This window comes from Anabrus simplex, chromosome 4 (genome assembly GCF_040414725.1).
Source record: "Anabrus simplex isolate iqAnaSimp1 chromosome 4, ASM4041472v1, whole genome shotgun sequence".
NCBI classification, from domain to species: Eukaryota; Metazoa; Arthropoda; class Insecta; order Orthoptera; family Tettigoniidae; genus Anabrus; species Anabrus simplex.
Genome location: NC_090268.1, coordinates 84,022,428 through 84,042,399, shown reverse-complemented (window position 1 = coordinate 84,042,399; position 19,972 = coordinate 84,022,428). Strand labels below are relative to the sequence as shown.

Here is a 19,972-nt window from a genome sequence, read left to right as displayed (position 1 = left end):
AGGGCAGTCCTCAGACATGCTGAAAATTGTACATTTAAACCTCCAAATTTAGAAATTTACATTAAATAAGAGGTTGAAACCTTCCTTTCGAACTATGCGCAGGAGCTATCACATAGCTATGAAAATTCTGCCATTACCTTGAGTTGCTGGGCCTTCCTAAATCAGGCTGTGCCCCTGCCTCCTGGTTCATGTCAATATACCCTCCTCACACTGGAGCAATTCAGGCAATACAGTCCTGAAGCGCCCAGCTTTTATAGTGTTTTTGAGGGGAAGCTTCCAGAACTGTTGACTAGATAGGCTGGATTCCTGTACACACCCACAATTTCAGTTGTCAAGAGACAATATTTACGAGTTTCTGATAGCTTGATTACTATTGAAGAAGGAACCAGCTGAAGTGTTGACAACTTTGATACATAAACAAAATAATCCTCAAAACCTACAGTTTGCCAACTGCCAAAATAAACATTTCTTTATACAATAATTAAGAGTTCGTTCTGCTATAGGGAGCAATTGAAACAATGATAGACACATCTAACGGTTGATTACCAAAGTATCTTGTAGTACACCAGTTCAAGTTTGTTTACATAGATGGCCCTAGTTTAACTGGCTGGGGAAGGTGTAACCCTGGTACACTTCTCATTAAAGTGTTCTGATCTAACACATTTTTAATAAAATCAACTGTTGTTTGGGACCTTCCTTCTCCTAAATTCTTGTGGATTTTGTGGTATCCGTTTGATACAAAATGAATCCCTGATATGCTGAATTGTAGTTGAAACATATCAGAAGAGCTTAGATATTTTTGGAAAGTAGAAATGGTTTTGAACTCATCGTAGTTACACTTAAAATAGACTTGTATCAGACATGGTACCGGTGGTGGTAATCTTTCTCTAAATTTTTTTAAAGGTAAAGAACATGGAAGAATTAAGAATTTTCTCAAGAGATAAGTTTCTCTGGCACTGAATACAACCTAGCTCAATTAGCAGATACATTAAATAAACAGAAAATGCAATTCTGGAGATGGCTATCACTGGTTCTGACCCTGGAATATTTAGTTAAAAGACTGGTGCAGATCAAGAATTTGCTGAACGTGTTTTGTGGGATTGTTGCCAGAGTTCCCAATTTTGTAGAATGAAATGCAGATTGTACTGTTCACATAGTATACTGGTATGAGGATTATGGTTTTGTAGCCTTTCTTTGGAACAACTTTTTCCCATACTTTGTTAGAAGTTATTCTCTTGTGGGAGGAGGGTTTCATGTTGCATGCCATGTACTTTTGAGTCACCTTTATAGGTATAACTCGTCTAAATTCTGTTTCTTATATTTTCTAGGTACATTGGACATTGAAAACAATGCCTGGAAGGTGGAATGGTCAGCTCTGTCCATTTCTAGTAGAGAAGAACTGAAGAGGCCCTGGTGTAAACATACTTTCCATCCGTACAGCAGACTAGACAAGCACAATCATCGTAGTCTCAAGTTTTCTGCGCTGTTTACATGTTACAGAGTCTGATGGAAAATAATTTCTCTGTACAGAAACAGGTCTGTGTTACTCCATTTTGATTCAATAATTTTAAAGTAGCTCGTAACTTTTAATACCTTGGGTAGATTCTTCCAGTTTTTAAATATATTGTACGGTTCATAAAGAAACCTGTTTATTGTTTCAATGACAGAATGGGGGTGGGGTGTGTATCTGTGGACTGGAGATTAAATTCACCCCTTGGTATATATTTTCTTCTAAGAAATTAGCTTTGAATTTGAAATGAATATCTGTTCCTTGAAAGCTAGGGAAATGCATACCTTAGAGGCCACTTGAATCCAACTGTGTAGCTTGCAATTACCTTAATCCTAGAGGTGCCAAATGTGGCATTTACAACATTGATATTCTAGTGATATAACATTGCAGGCATTCACTTAATCATTTATATCAGTGTTTCATTGATGCTTTCATATAAAGTACCACATTGAAGGCAAAAGATTGTTTTTCATGACTCATTCCTCTCTAACTGGAAATTACTCATTCAAGCACAGGGCAGATAGGAATTCAGCTGTTCTTCCAAACTTCCTCCTGCAGTCTCAGTTGCTGTGAAATATTTCAAAAACACTTAGAGATGGGAGTTAAAAACCAAAATTTCTGTAAGTATTGAATCATCTGGGGATAAACATCGTAATGAGTTCTCAGTGAATACACTTATAGGAAAATTTTTAGAATGTATCCTGTCAAGTGATGAACTGAAAATCTCTGTATTATCAAGCCCAGCAGTGGGCATTTCTAATTTGGTTATGTGACTTTCCCGATCTTGATACTGTGGGCTCGAATCCTGAATTTTAAACTTTCACTACCGTGAACTTCAAGTATTTCCGGAGGCCTATGAGGCCTGACAGGAAAAGGAAACTCAAATGACTACTTGGAGTAGTGCTTGGTGGCAGACGGAAGTCTGAGCAGCACAGAATTTTAATTATCTTGTGCTTTTCTTCCTTTATTTAGAGTGGATTATATATATTTGAAACCTGAAAGAAATTCTACATGTTTTATGTGGTAATTTTTAAAACAATGAGTTTTCTTTAGTGGTTAACATAAAAATGTTCAACAAAAAAGTGGTTAGTTTTTCAAAATGTTGGTCTGATACTCACTAGATGAGTTATTTAGTACTTACGTAACTAGGTAAAGTACGGTTTTCAGAGTATTTGATTTAATTTGCTTATTTGAAAAATGAAAACCTACGACCTGTTTTCCAGTCATTGACCGGGTCAGGGATGTAATGAATGAAGCAGATATAGGCTGTTAGTATGATGGGGTCGCCATTCCCAAACTGATTTATTAATGAAAGATTGATGCTATGAAATGAGAATGGAGAGTGTTGCTGGAATGAAAGATGACAGGGAAAACCGGAGTACCTGGAAAAAACCTGTCCCGTCTCCGCTTTGTCCAGCACATATCTCACATGGAGTGACCGGGATTTGACCCACGGTATCCAGCAGTGAGAGGCAGACGCGCAGCCGTCTGAGCCACGGAGGCTCTTAATTTGCTTATATATCAACAGTTATTACTTCTCCAATTACAGAAGATATAATAAATTCAAATAACAATAACAGCACATACTACAAACTTCTGTTTGTCAAACCCTTGTCCTGTTTCTTTAAGAGGTCAGGTATGAGGTGAGAAGAATCTGCCGTGGCAGGTTTTTATGACCGCATGTCCTTCCTGATAACCTAAATCAGAGGGGGTTTAATAAGATGAAATAAATGACGTGATATACGATTGTAGGATGGGAGAGGGTGAAACTGTGTGCTGGTACATAGCCTACTCCTGTCGAATAGCACCGGGGGTCTGCTCATTACTTAACGCCTCCATCCAACGGATGAATCACTATCAACAGCGTCATATGCCCTCACTCCATATGAGCACTTCAGAAAGGTTTGTAACTTGATCCAGGGTTTTGGTACACAATCTTGTGCTTAGAAACTGCATACCATCATGTCCCCTACCTTGCTGGCAAACATTCTGATCGTGAAGCTTTTTTCGACCAACAGGACTCAAACTGATCACTGTGTCAGACCATTTCGACTTCAGTGCATTATTGATCATGGCCACCAGGCGGGCTGTTTCTGTTACTGTTACTGTTACTGCTACTGATAATGATGATGATGATGATGATGATGATGATCATGGTTATAACTACAGATATCGTTTGAGAAAACTAAATTCTTACTTTCAAAGAGCATGAGAATATTAAAGAACATGAAATGTCAAGAACATGAGAACAAAATGGTACAATGACAGGGTCCCTTTAACTCCTACAGTGCCAGGTGGCCGATCTATCGGCCATGCGAGCTGCTGCTAAAAATGCTGGGGGCCGATCTGTCAGCCTAGTCTTTCTTTTGACTTATCTTCAATTCTTGCTGCACAATGGCAGCGTGAGTAATACCGCTGGAAAGATCGAATCTTTTACCCTCTGAAAATACATATAACATGCGATATCGATATTAGTGAGGTTTTATAAAAGCTTCCTTTCCACGCATTGTAAGTTTTGCGAGTGGCAGCTCTGCTTATCTCGCTTACAAGTTTTTCTTCAGATTTACTTCCAACAGTGTAAGGATGGATAAGTATATGGGGCCGATGGCCTTCGATGTTAGGCCCCTTTAAACAAGCATCATCAAGCAAGCAGTAGAAGTATATGAAAGATGATTAAAATACGCTATGTTTTAACTTTAAGCGTTTCATTTAGAGAATAATTTATCGACTGACAAGTGTTCGAAGGAAAGAAGAGGTTGTGTATTTAACCTGCGTGTGCACGATTTTGTAAAAATTCGTAATTCTCAAAGAACTTTCAAGAATTGAGTAAAACATTAGCTTTTTATTCTCAATTAACTGAATATTCTCACAGAGGTACCATACCAAACCAAACCCCATGGCACTACAGCCCTTGAAGGGCCTTGGCCTACCAAGCGACCGCTGCTCAGCCCGAAGGCCTGCAGATTACGAGGTGTTGTGTGGTCAGCACGACAAATCCTCTCGGTCGTTATTCTTGGCTTTCTAGACTGGGGCCGCTATCTCACCGTCAGATAGCTCCTAAATTCTAATCACGTAGGCTGAGTGGACCTCGAACCAGCCCTCAGGTCCAGGTAAAAATCTGACCTGGTTAGGAATCGAACCCGGGGCTTCTGGGTAAGAGGCAGGCATGCTACCCCTACACCATGGGGCTGTCACAGAGGTACCATGCCCATGATAAAAATAAATAGACTATAAACGTAAAAATTATGTCAAATTTTGAAATTTAATTTTTCAAAAAATAATTAAAAAATTGTATTTTTTAAGTGAAGAAAGTGAAACTTGAATGCAATTAGTCACACTCACATGTTCTGTATTCACCTGTGCTATGGAAAAAAAACAGGAATTTATCTCCAAAAATAGAAATAGATTTTTTACAAGTAAATAATCTCATTTTGTTCCATACTGAAGATACAATAAGTAAACTCTTTCAAGATAAAAATTGTGTCCACCTTTTCAATACAAATAGATATTTTTAGTGGTTAAATTCTACATGAATGAAACACATCAGTTAGGGACATGTTTCGCCCTAGTTATGGGCATCTTCAGCCTACATTAATCCTAAGGTCAAGAATTAAAAATATAAACATTGGAACTTACAGTAAACTAACTTAATACTAAATACAATAGTCTTATGCTATTTACACAGTTTACAATATGTACAGTATGTACAATAAGTGCGATAACCTTGACAGAATTTATGAACAATGAATTACATTTTTTACAACGACCAGACCTCCAATTGCAGATTGGATTGAACACAACTTGAATTGGGGCTTCTCAATAGTATTGACTATAATTTCACTGCGTGAGTTGGGGTTTCATCAGCAGATATGGTCGCCTGAGTCTTAAGAAATTTTAACAATAGTGGAACCTTGGTTAAAGTCGTTCATGTTAGGGTTTGAAACAGTTTGAATATTCCTTTAGAAAGAAGCATGGTTATGTTTTAAGGTTGAAGCGTGTAAGTAGGATACATATTGTTGATTTCAATCATTGTTTATCAGAATAAAAATATTCCGTCATTCTTGTGGATAAGACAAATAATAAGCGGAACATATTCCTCAACCACAGTAGAGTCAATATTTGCTCAGGGTCAGGTGTTTATAGGTTAAAATGTGCCCAATGTGGGTTCACATATTTTGGACAAACCGGGAGGAGCTTTCATACGAGGTATCTGGAACATTACAATGCTTCATAGCATAATTAGTATTCGGCCATGAGCCAGCATATGACTGGAACAGGCCATAAGTTCACCTCTATAGAAAATGATTTGACGGTCATTAAAAACCTAAGCAAAGGGAAATTATTGAACGAAACGGAAAACTTGTACATTTATTTGGACCAATCTTATAACAAAAATAATAATCTTAATGATACCATCGATAACAAAAATTCGTTATATGAAACAACTCCGAGGTTAATCCAGACCGTAAATCAGAATAAAGTTCCCAGTATGTTTAAATCGCAGAACGCATGCGCTCCAATAGCCACACCTAATGCCAGGCCCACCCAATCCAATTCAAGTAACGCCTCTCAAGCAACAATACAGACGCACAATTTGAATATCACACCCCCCTTACCCACCAGGCTCCACCCCTCCGCTTCAGCATCGATACTACACTAGGAGCAAGCTTAGCCGTTTAGACAGAACAGGAACAATGGATCCCAGCTAACGTCAACAAGACAAGTTCATACGATAAACACTCGCTCTACTTTATTACCGTATTGGGTTCCACATTCATAATTCTAATTCACCGCTTTTTCTCTTATTCAGGTAGGCAACTCATATTCCTCCCAGATTGAATATGCGCCAATGGGAAGTTTATCCACAAGACTGACTGAATATTTTTATTCCGATAAACAATGATTGAATTCAACAATATGTATCCTACTTACACGCTTCAACCTTAAAACATAACCATGCTTCTTTGTAAAGGAATATTCAAACTGTTTCAAACCCTAACATGAACGACTTTAACCAAGGTTCCAGTATTGTTAAAATTTCTTATGACTCAGGCGACCATATCTCCTGATGAAACCCCAACTCACGCAGTGATAAATTCTAGTCAATACTATTGAGAAGCCCCAATTCAAGTTGTGATCAATTCAATCTGCAATTGGAGGTCTGGCCATTGTAAAAAATGTAATTCATTGTTCATAAATTCTGGCAGGGTTAATGCACTTATTGTACATATTGTACATATTGTAAACTGTGTAAATAGCATAAGACAATTGTATTTAGTATTAAGTTAGTTTACTATAAGTTCCAATGTTTATATTTTTAATTCTTGACCTTAGGATTAATATAGGCTGAAGATGCCCCTAACTGGTGTGTTTCATTAATGTAGAATTTAACCACTAAAATATATATATTTGTATTGAAAAGGTGGACACAATAATTTTAATCTTGAAAGAGTTTACTTAATAGATTTTTTTCCGTGCATTTTCATTAAAATTGTCTTGGCGTTCTTAGCACAACCACTACATTACAGCCTGGCATCAAAAGGGTTAAATACCTCAGAGAATTTATTGAACTGACAGGCCTTGAAAAGATCTCGCAACAAACTCTTCTGCAAAAAATTAAAAAAGCTTTAGGGTTAGTCTAAAACATCTACAACAAAAGATCCATGTGAAGACATACAAAAATTTGCCATTACAGTAGTCATAAAACCAACAGTTGTTTATGCAAGTGACACACTGGCACTCCACAAAAAACAATAACTTGAAGAAATCAGAAAGGAGGAAGATTAGGTAAATCTTACGGAGCAAGATACACTTACAAGTTACAATCAATCAAAACAGAAAAGTTCTCAAACATCAAAATTGACATTAGGAAAAGACTAATTAAATTCTTCGGTCATCTCACTAGATTACCAGAAAATTGACAAAAAGGATAATAGATTATGTAAGCTCAGTTAGGAACTCAACACCCTGGCTTAACACTTTCGAAGGACCTCAAGACTGCAAACATAAGTTCAAGACATTCTAGAAAGACAAATCTTTTGGCACAAAGTAAAAAATTCGGAAGCTACATCGGAGCAACCACAACAAAAACAGTACAGACCAAAGTGGTAGGCCACGAACCTACTACGCTGTCGTAGCAGGGGGAGAGGTGATACTCCCACGTGGCGCGTCCCAGGTGGCGGATAGGTGGGTCCTAACCGGCTTGCCGGCGGACTTGAGGGAAATAAAATACCTTCTCGTAATCTATAGTTTTAAGACCTTCAACATTTTAGACATACAGTTGCAATATTGTACAGAATAACATATACGCCAGTTCACGCTAAGACGTGCCCCATTTGTATGTAACTAAATGTCATCATCATATGGCATTCCTTCAACACCACAATCTTAATCAAAGCTTCATTATATAAATATGTATGTATGGTTCAGCTGAAGATGACCTTGAATATGAGGTCGAAACCGGTTCTGTAATTTAATATATGCAATAAATAAGTATTGATTGGTGGAAATCCTCTCCTATTTTTAATTGTTAAATAAAATACCTCTCGCGGACCAAACACACTACCCCCTGCGGGTGGGGGACGCACATGTAGAATACACCCGCGGTATCCCCTGCCTGTCGTAAGAGGCGACAAAAAGGGGCGACCTTGGTGCGGACATGGATTGCGGTTTGGTATACTGTGATGGACCTCCTGTGAATGGGAGAGGCTGAATACATCCATAGGTAATCCCTGCCTGTCGTAGAAGGTGACTTAAAGGGTCATGTGGCCATGGTCCCCTCTTTATTATTATTTTTCCGAGGGTCAGATGTAGACCATTCAAAATTTTGATGTGCGTGCTGCTCGGCGATGGAGCTCCTATGTGTGCGACTACGCTCAAAAGCCCATGCCAGCAACCACCCAGGACGCGGCGGGTGGGAGTGTCATGTACCCGGGCAGTAGTATCCGCCTGACAACGCAGGTCCCCGCACAGCCGAATGCCAGGAGGACATATTATTATTAATTATTTTTAATTTTTTCTCTATATTTAGTGCTCTGTACAACGCTATGGGGTACATGCTATTGCGGGTGACTGGAGGAAGGGAGACCTAGGGCTCATTGCCTCAGTCATCCCGTATTAGGCATCGTTCAACATCGGACCCTGGGCAGTACCTGCTACGACCAGGTGGGTATTGCCTTGGATGCTTGGTTCGGCTAGAGACCCCTGATCGGAGTGGGTGGCATTCGGGGAGGATGATTTCGGGCATGGCGTCGAAACAACTTCCGCCTGCAACCTCGGGTAGTTTGCTACCCAAGTCTTTAACTTTTGATTCCCTAAGGGGTGCAACCCCTTGGGAACAAGCGCAGCGACTTAGTCTGGGTTCCAGCTTCCCTAGGTTCCTGGTTGCTACCAGGACCGATGGGCATGACTTCAAGCTGGTGAAATCGATTCTATTTAGTCGCCACATTGAAGGTGTCTACGGTGAACTGGAGGACCTGAAGAAAATGCGCAATGGTGGTTTGCTTTTAATGACGAGCACTGCGCTCCAAGCAGATCGGTTGCTTAAGTGCGACCACTTTGGCGACATCCCCGTCAAAGTGGAAGAGCACAAAACCTTGAATCTGGTTCGTGGAGTTATTTTCCACCGTGATCTCGTCCTGAACACTGACGATGAATTGATGGAAGACATGAAGCACCGTGGCGTGACCCACGTCCGGTGTATCACACGCAAAGTCAACAGTGAAGACGTTGCCACGGGTGCGTTTATAGTCTGCTTCAAATTGTCAGTGTTGCCAGAGAAAGTCAAGGTGACAACCTATCGTTGCGATGTGAGGCCGTACATCCCGCCTCCTATGCGGTGCTATCAATGCCAGAGATTCGGACACATGGTATCTCGTTGTTCGAATCAGTCAGTGTGTGGTACATGTGGGAAAGTAGCTCACAGCACGGAGGAGTGCACACCTCCGTACAAGTGCACTAACTGCTCTGGTCTTCATTCTCCTCGGGATCGGAACTGTCCAACCTATCTGAGTGAGAAGAAGATCCAGGAGATCCTGGATGGTCTTTCCTACCAGGAAGCGCGCCGTAAGTTTAATTCCCTGAATGCACCGGCCAAGACACTTAACTTCAGCTTGATAGCTCAGTCCCTGCCAGGTTCCTCATTTTCATCTGCTCCTGCGAGCAACGCCGCAAAGAGAACAAACTCGAAGGCTGGTCCATCCCGGCCTTCGACCACCAATCAGCCTGTGCCGGCTAAGAAACCTACGCCGGCACAGAAGGGGAAGAAAACGTCTCCTTCCCCTACAAGATCGGCGAAAGCCGCGCCTAAGCCGGCGGAGGCGGCATCGTCGACCAGGGCTGGGAAATCCCCTCCCAGCCCGTCTAAATAAGAATCAACGGCGGGGAAGAGGAGCTCCGTTACCAGGCGCTCTTCCAAATCTCCTACCAATGGGGCGTCACGCCCTCCACCTGGAGGGCCTGATTCTGCGTCAGCAGGTCTTCCTTCGGGGAAACCTGCGCGCTCCCCTCGTGGGCAGAAACCCCGCACCCGGACTACGTCGAAGAAGTTGAAGGCCTGCATCACCTCGTCTAGTGACGAGGCGCTGCACATGGAGCACGAATCTCCATCTTCGGATGGGGATGTGAGTGTAGGTTAGGTTAGGTAGCATTCCGCTGCTCCTATCCTAATCCTCAGAAGTCCACACTTACAATATGGCACTGTTACAATGGAATTCTAACGGTCATGATAGGCATCTTGCTGAGCTGCTCCAGCTCATTAGCGAGTATTTGGCGAGTATAGTCTGTATTCAGGAAACAAATTTCCGACCAGATCATCATACAGTCATGCGAAATTTTCGACTATACTCGACAGAACGACATTATGCTCACCGGGCTTCCGGTGGCGTTGGCATTTTTGTCCGTTTTGATACCTACAGCGAGGAGGTTCCACTAAGAACCCCGCTGGAGGCTGTAGCTGTTCGCGTTCCACTGCCTGTCATAACAGTGTATAATGTCTATTTTCCGCCAGGGCTACCTCTTAACATTAACGATGTCATTGATCTTTTAGATCAGCTTCCACCTCCCTTCCTCTTGTTGGGCGATTTCAACGCCCATCATCCCATCTGGGGCTCTGAGACGCCTTGCCCCCGGGGAAGAGAGCTGGAAACATTGGTAACAGACCTGGATTTATGTATTTTGAACACAGGGGAACCAACACACTTCAGTGTACGTTACGGCACATATTCTCACATAGACGTAAGTCTATGCAGCTGAACGTTGGTTCCGCTGTTTCAGTGGAACACACACGACGATCTTTGTAACAGTGACCATTTCCCCATCATTCTTACTTTGTTGAACCAAAAATCCGTCGAGGCTCCCCCTCGATGGATTTTTAAACATGCTGATTGGCCAAAGTACACATCATTAGCTGTCCTTAACGACTGTATCAGGCGGACCGTCGGCGAGGAAATAACTTAAATCACCCAAGTTATTCTTGCTGCTGCTGGGGAGTCTATTCCGTTCTTCTTGGGGCCTCCTCGCCGAAAACTCGTTCCTTGGTGGAACGAAGAAATAGCAGCAGCTATCAAAGAACGCCGTCGTGCTCATAAACGTTACCGTAGACAGCCTACTGCAGCCAACTTGGTAACATTTAAGAAATTCCGCGCTAAGGCACGGGTTCTTATTCGACAAGGTAAGAAGGCTTCATGGGAGCGATATGTGTCGTCTATGACGTCACACACTCCATCTCAAGTGTGGACTAAACTTTGGCGTATTTCGGGTATCCAAGGATCATCTTCTGTATCGGGAATTTCCATTGCGGGCAATATCGTCACTGAACCCCTCCTGATTGCTGACCATCTCGCTAGTCATTTCGCGGATGTATCTGGCTACGGGAATTACCATCCTGATTTCCTCGCTCTGAAGCGGGAGGCGGAACGTCATCACCTTAGTTTTGCCTCTCAAGCTTCAGAGGACTACAACGTGCCCTTTACGGAGTGGGAACTTCGCAGCGCCCTAGTGCTTTGCAAGGACACGTCTCCTGGACCGGACAACATCCATAACCAGATGTTGAAACACCTTAGTGATGATAGTCTACTCTATCTCCTTCGTGTGTTCAACCGTATCTGGATGGAGGGTGATTTTCCGTCTCAGTGGCGAGAGGGCATAGTCATTCCTGTCCTCAAGCCTGACAAAGATCCTAAGTATGCAGGAAGTTACAGGCCTATTTGTCTTACCAACTGCTTGTGTAAGCTATTTGAGAGGATGGTAAATCGCCGACTCGTGTGGTGTCTGGAGAAACAAGGATTCTTGTCGGAATATCAGTGTGGTTTTCGAGCCCTCGATCCACTACTAACCACTTGGTCCGCCTGGAGAGCTCTATCCAGGATGCGTTTCTCCGTAAACAGCACCTGATAGCTGTTTTCTTTGACTTAGAGAAGGCCTACGACACCACATGGCGATATGGTATCCTTTCAGTCCTGCATCAATGGCGATTCCGAGGTAACTTGCCGGTATTTATTGCAAATTTTTTGTCCCTCCGTCTATTCCGTGTCCGAGTAGGGAGGACATATTCGCAATATCATGTTCATGAAAATGGAGTCCCACAAGGATCGGTCCTTAGTGTCACTCTGTTCGCGATTGCCATAAACGGTATTGTCGCTGCTGCTGGTCCAGCAGTAATACCGTTGCTGTATGTGGACGATTTTGCTCTGCACTATAGGTCGTGCAGTATAGCAGTCGCAGAGCGACAATTACAGCAAGCTATTAGGAGGGTGGAGAAGTGGACCTTAGAACATGGTTTTCGGTTTTCTGCTGCAAAGATCTCCGTTGTCCACTTTTGTCGTCAACGTACTCTTCACCCACATCCTGAGCTTTATTTAGGAAATGTCGTTCTTCCAGTTGTTGACACTTACCGATTTCTTGGGCTCCTTTTTGACAGTAAATTATCGTGGGAGCCACACGTGCGGGAGCTAAAAGTGCAATGCACCAAGAGGCTTAACCTCTTGAGGTTTCTTAGCAGCACTACTTGGGGAGCTGACCGCGTGGTGCTCCTCCGATTTTACAGGGCACATATTTTATCCAGGTTAGACTACGGCAGTGCAGCATATGGCTCAGCAAGGCCAAGCGTGCTTGGGTAGCTGAACAGCATCCACCACAGCGGGGTTAGGTTGGCGACGGGAGCTTTTCGTACAAGCCCTGTTGCCAGCCTGCTCGCTGAGTCTAGTATGCCGCCTTTACATCTGAGGCGCCAGCAAATGCTTCTTTCGTATGCTGCAAATTTGCGACAGATGCCACTTCATCCAAGCTATCCTCGCGTGTTCAACAATGGCAACAGTTTGCTGTACGCTGCTCGTCCTCGAGCGACGCGGCCGGTTGGGATAAGCTTGGATAGGAGTTTCGAATTATTTGACGTACCTTCGGTTCCTTGCCTTGTCAGACAACCAAGTGGGGTACCTCCGTGGGTCGTACGACGACCTGAAATAATCCTGGATCTGCACACTGGCCCAAAGGAACACATGGACCCTTCGATTTATCGGAGGCTCTTCCGGTCCGTTGTTGGCCGCTATCCAGGTTCAGTCGTCTTCACGGATGGTTCAAGGACAGATACGAAGGTGGGCTGTGCGTTCGTTGTTGACAGTGATAGGTTCCTTTTTGCTCTTCCAGCAACCTGTAGTGTGTACACAGCAGAGCTCTATGCTATCTGTGAAGCTCTGCAGTACGCACTGTACAATGAGCGCCGACACTTTCTTCTGTGTACTGACTCCTTGAGATCGCTCCAGTCGATACCTGTTTCCTTCGGCACCCTCTGGTGCAGCGGATCCAGGACCTGCTGGCCGGGTGTTGGGATGCTGGCACCAGAATCACATTTCTGTGGCTCCCAAGCCACATGGGCATAGAGGGAAACGAGTTAGTAGATCAGGCTGCCAAGGAGGCAGTTACACTGCCCCCGTTGCTTTTCCAGGTTCCAGCAAGTGATATTCGCTCCCAGCTGAGACATCTTATGTCCCATTGGGAGATGGAGTGGCAGGCCATTCCACTTCCCAATAAGCTGAGAGCGATAAAAGGAACAACGAAGATATGGAGGACTTCCCTTCGGGCTTCGCGGAGGGAAGCCATGGTATTGTCGTCTTCGGATCGGCCACGGTATCTTGACTCACTCGCATCTTTTGAAAGGAGAACCCCCTCCGGTGTGTACCTGCGGCGACCATCTTACCGTGGCGGACATCCTTACGGAGTGTGTGGACCTGGTCGATCTGCACCGTGGTCTTAACCTTCAGAGTACAATCTCTCTTATCTTGCGAGATGACAAGCAGTCAGCAGACCTCGTCATCCGCTTTATGAGGGATAGTGGTTTGTCTTCTCGTGTGTGATGATGTCCTTTGTCCTAGTGTTTTTTGTCTCAATAGCGTTTTTATCCCATTGACTTCATTTTAGTTTGTGTTGCGCATTTTAATGTGTTCTTTTAAAGTCTAATGTAAAGTACGTATATATATCTGTCCTAGCAAGCAATGCCTTATTCCTTTGTCTCCTGTATTTTCTCTTATTTTATTACAAAATAAGGCATTGCAAATCAGATCCACTGATTGTTTTAATCTCATACTCATTTTCCATCACCATTTTTTAAACTCTAGTCAGTGGATACGTTTTAAAATTTTAACTGTGCTGTATCCTGTCATTCATCTCGTTCCATTAGAGGCCGATGACCTCCGATGTTAGGCCCCTTAAAACAACAAGCATCATCATCATCGTCATCATCAAAGTGGTAGGAAGAATGTAAACAAGCATTCTTGGAAAGAAAGGAAGCCTATTGGAGTATTGGGAGTATTTGCTATTGCTGCTGCTATGACTACTACTAACTAAGCAGTATATAATATATACATATTTACAAAATACATAGAGAAGAAAAAAACATGAAAACAAAAGTGCATCCACCATCCCACTAATTTCATTCAGGGATCTTAGGGCGTGCATAAACCAAGAGTTCCTGTGTGATTCAGATCTGCATCTGGGTAAGTGAAAGGTGACAGCCTGTTGGGTATTCTGGGAAGAAAAATGAATTGGTAGCATATGAGTAAAATAGGACATTCAAAGAAATGTCTATTCATTTGTGGATGAAACATATATTAACCTGTGAGAAATACGGGTTTTTTAATGAGAATAGATGTAAAACTCTTGCAATTTCTTTTGAGGAATTTTGAATTGCCTTGTTAATGATTTTTATCACATGCTCATTAAAAGATAAAAAATGTTTATTACTAAGAGGAATATACCAAGATCATTCATTTTAGTAACACGCTTCACTTCTTGACTTTATATGATACTTGCATACATTAACCTGCAATTTTTTTGCGAAGGATATTGCAGTGCACTTTGAAATATTTAGGGTGAAATGTCACGTTTCGTAACAATCACTAATATTATTTGTCAGACTAACAATTTGCTCATCTTTTCAATTACCCTGTAAACTTTGTCATCAGCATAGAGCAGGTAGTTGCTTCAATGAATTTGTGATTGAACCTTGTGAAACTCAGACATACGCTAACGATGAAAGGAGACCCGCTCATTTCAATGAATACCGGTACCTCCTGTTGTAAATATAGCACTTAAACCATTCAAGTAAACTTCCATGAATGCCATATGCTGACAACTTAGTCACTAGAGCATTTTTCTGTGCAGTTGAAAGCTTTAGAAAAGTCCGTGTACAAGGAATCAACCTGCTTGCAGTTGTCCAGTGCGCTAGATATGAAGTGGGAGTATATGGCAAGATTGGTGGTTAGTTAGTTTTTCTGGACAAAACCATGCTGGTTAATATTAAACCACTGACTGCACTGTACAATGCTTTGTACAAGACAAAGATCTGTCACCTTTCTTGAAGACTGGAATAATATATCCTTTCTTCCATTCAGACAGGAAATTGCTTGTAAGAAGAGACCAGTTGATTATCATGGCTAGTGGGGTTGCCAGCTCCTCAGCACACTAACGTAATAAAATTCCTGGAATGTGATCTGGACTACACGACTTCTTCGTATCCATAGACTTCAAGATGTTGTAGACTTCTGATGCTGAAGTTACCACTAAGTTAATTTTTCCAAACTGTTCGGTGTGAGAATTTCAGGGAACATTGGGTAAATGAAATTTTTTTAAAGTGTCAGCAAAATTATCCAGAATTTCCTTCAGTGAGCTAATTTCCTTGTCTTCACTAATCATCATACAGGATAGTTGCCGAGATTTTGATTTGTATTTAACAAATTTCCAAAATCTTTGTGGATGTCTGATAATATCTTCCTCAACAGACACTATATAATCCCTGTACTTTATCTGCTGCATTAAAAAAATATATATTTTACGCCCACATTGGAGCACTTTCATCAATCCATATACACTAAGTCTTAAGAGTATTACCTACAAATTTGGGTTATGTTTCTTCTGCTCCCAGAACTTCATTCTTTCTGACCTGGCTGCCCTTTCTTTGTCAGTTATGGTGTACTGTTTGCATATAAAAGTTTTTAATTTTAGTCTCAAGTCTTTGTTTCTCAGGATCCTCTTCTCTTCTCGGTTTGAAATTTGCTGCATTTATTTTATTTTCTTAGCACCGTGAATTTCACGTAATCTGAGGGAAGTGAAGACCTCGCAGCTCATTTCCTTGCTCTTTTCTTTACGCTTGTTTTGTCTGTAAATTCTGTAAGACGCCTAGTCTTTATTATGCGGGAAGGTATGGTGTCTTTAACCTGTTCAGTGGGCGATGCGGTGAGATTCGCGGCTACCAGTCAATTGCTCGGCGGGGAACGCGGATATATCCGCAGATTCAAATTTTTTTTTTCTCAATTGCCTGCCTGCAGAGGTTTCTTTTCTTTTCAGCATCGTATTCTGGATGAGTCTGCCCTCTGTGAATTTTTTTTATCTATATACCAATGTGTCATCCACGAATTTCATCATAAAGAACGCAGCTTACGTCCGGGCAAGAATGACCTAAGGCCTAATAGTTTCGCACTGAAGTTTTAGCTCATCGCCTAATCATCCCTTGGATGTAATAATATTGCTGTAGAAGGGATTCCTAGAGAATATGAAACTGACCAGACCTCTCTGACATTTTAGAACTGTGACCTGATTTATTATCCCCAGTCTTGAGTTCTTCCTTAACGACTGGAGTGTCAGTTTACCGCGAGTTACACGACATTTATCGTACGCATCTGTAATATAGGTTCAATTCATGATTTCCATCCAAACTGCATATACCAGGGTGCTGTTAGATCCCTTTTCTTACATTTTTTCCGCTAAAATATCTATAACGAATTACCGGCCCCTACCGTTAAAGGAAGGCAGGCTCGAATGTACAGGATTTGGGCGTAGCTGATGCAAATGTTCAGCTAGCGCAAAAGACAACTTGTTCGATTCCAGTTCAAGTAGCGATCATGACAGTGACATTTGTGATAATATGATTACAATCCAACTATTGCAAGTTCATCAACTTATACTAAAAATGGACAGAGAAAGTCACGCTTTGATCCAAAATTCCATAGTGATGTAAATGGAGTTTTAGGGAAAACAAAACTGAGCGAATATTTAAATTACTTTTTTTATGACAAGATATGCCAAAACATAGCTGAACAGAAAAAAAGATGCCAAGCAGGAAATCACACATAAAACCCAGTTTAGGAAGATGAAACGAAGGAGTCGAGATGAAGACCGTGTCCGAACAAATAAGCATGAAATAAAGCTTATGGCCATACTGTTGCCGCACAGGATTGTACAGAAACCTAAATTAGGACACTCTATTTCTCGCAATCGCTTTTTCACTATGCCTTTTTTCTGTGAGCTGATGACACAGGCGAGATTTTTTCTCACCAGACTGAGTGGCATAGACGTTTTTGAGGCACTGGCCAGCCTTCTGACCCCAACTTGGCAGGTTAGATTCTGGCTCAGACTGGCGGTATTTGAAGGTGCTATAATACGTCGGCCTCTTGTCAGAAACTTGCTGACATGCAAAAGAACTCTTGCGGGACTAAATTCCGGCACCTCAGCGTCTCCTAAAACCGTAAAAGTATAATACCAATGTAATGGTCCGTTATTGGACATTATAAATTTTTCAACTAACTCATTCTTGGTTGCCTGCGTTTCGCCCTCGTGTGCTAAGTTAGGCTCGTCAGTTGGGACTTAGCACACCACCCAAGATGCAAGGCTAGTGCATACCGTGGAGGCCACTGCATAGGCTATTTGAAGCCACCAGCAGTGCCAATGCACTGAGAGCTATGTCTCATTTCCAAAAATAGATGCCTGCCTGGTCATCAAATGATATAGATATAGCCTTTGCAGTGGCCTCCACGGTATGCACTAGCCTTGCATCTTGGGTGGTGTGCTAAGTCCCAACTGACGAGCCTAACTTAGCACACGAGGGCGAAACGCAGGCAACCAAGAATGAGTTAGCTGGAAAATTTATAATGTCCAATAACGGACCATTATATTGGTATTATAAATTTGCTCATTCGGGACAAATATTTTAGGTTCCCTATGGGAATCAACATCTATATCAACCGTAAAAGTATTTAGTGGGACGTAAAGCCATTAACAATAATATTATTAGATTTTCCTCCACAAGTTTTTACATATCTCTGACAATGAGGTAAATTAGACAACTTCCTCCCAAAATATACAAGATAAATCCAGTATTTGATCACCTGTTAGCAAAATTTTCGGAATCTTATATCCCTGATGGCAAAGTGCCAATTGATGAGTATGGAAAGGGTGGCTAGGGTGGAAAGTTTACATACCAAGAAAACGATTGCTTTTCGGAATGGAATCATATAAATTATGCGAAGCTGAGACAGGTTATATAACATGATCTGCTTCCGTGTGTATCATAATGAACAGCTGTAAAAGACATAACACTGTGAAGACGGTAAATACTGTAAATATTACCTGCATTTTAGTGTAATATAGTCCATCTGTGTCACTTATGAATTGTAGGTAGGCTATATAAACTTCATTCTCAAAAGCGCTATGGTAACCAACATAACAAAATTTCGTATTATAATTTATTCCATTGTAAATCTTTTAAGTACATGTAAACTTCGTAAATCTACAATTTAAATATACAGACACATTTATTTCCAGGCAGAGATTGATAGTAAACTGCCTAAAATATTCAGGTAAATTTTACTGTATAAACGAAAACCAGAGCTTTGCTATTAGGAAGAAGCAATCTCTACATCAGTGTGAAAGCACTTAGTGCGTTTTTGCACAAAGTATTGAAAAATTCAATTATCAGTTTTCAACAATTAAATACATTATATTCAAGTAAATATTTCTCTTAGGGCCCTTCAATAGTTCATTTTAATCTAAGATTGTTTTTAATCAAGTAACTAAATATTTTCTTCAATCAAGGAAATCGCTCCCCACTTGGGAGTGAGCCGTTGTGTACCGAGCTCCCCGCTTAAGGGATTAAGAGCACTGTGCAATAAATCATAAAATGGGTCAACTGTGGCATCAGGGGATGAACAGGGTTTGATCAAGTTCACAAACAGCAGGATAAGAGATTTCTGCCTCTTCAGTGACACCTAGGCTATCTGTGACAGCTCTTGGCAGAGCTTTGGAGGATCAAACCAGCCTTCGGGCTGAATACCCAACATACATAGTCTGTGCTAAATGAGGAACATGGGAAACGTGAAGTCGGAGTTCAAGGGCAGAATGATCTGATGGTACGTACTAACTGTTCTGTTGCTTCACAATGTGGTAGTGACTTTTGCAGACATGAAAGAAAGATCCAGGAAGTTACTTCCTCGTGTTGGGAAACTGGAAACTTCGTCATGGTTAAATTCATTGGTTATCTCCAAAAGAAAGTAGGCTTTCTCTTTGACATGTGTGAGGATAGGATTAATAGATCCCAAATCATGAGGCCCAGGCTAATTATGAAATCGCCGCACATAAGTGTTATTTTGTTTTGCTACACAATTGATTCGATCAAGGTTTCTTGGAAGTCTGCGAGCCGTACTTTCACTTCATCCAGGGGCAGGTAACAGACTACGTACAGCGCCCAGCCAAGGGACTGGTAGCTTTCACAATACATTCCCAGTTTCCCATTAGGTCATGTCTTTGCAGAGGACTGTAAGCAGAGTTCACTGCTATTAAAACGCCACTTTCCTTGTTCTTACATGTAACTATATTTTGCCTACCTTGGCAGAAAATAACTTAATTATCATGCAGTATTTCACTGTTGTTGATTGAAGAGTCTAGCCAGGACTCAGCTAGACACATACTGTCGTAATGCAGGTCACTCAGTGACATTGAAGTCCACAGTGATATCTTAAGACTACAGACATTCTGGTAGTAATGCTAAGGCAACTGCTAGAAGAATAATCAGCGTCAGGCTGGAGGTAGAAGTGTCACTGGCCAAAGTTTTGTGCTTTACATTTGACTGGACGTCATTTGCTGCTGCATACACACAACACATGGGCACTTATTTTTAGCTTATTGGAGAGTATTTCT

General features: G+C 41.7%; 1 long non-coding RNA gene across 1 annotated transcript in view; it reads left to right on the top strand.

The window, feature by feature from the left end:
- The window catches only part of LOC136872429 (uncharacterized), an 89,378-nt gene that overhangs the window by 26,750 nt on the left and 42,656 nt on the right, over positions 1-19,972 (top strand). The window contains exon 2 of the long non-coding RNA XR_010859892.2: positions 1,329-1,536. This is a non-coding gene — a long non-coding RNA (uncharacterized lncRNA). The remainder of the gene's footprint in view (positions 1-1,328; positions 1,537-19,972) is intronic.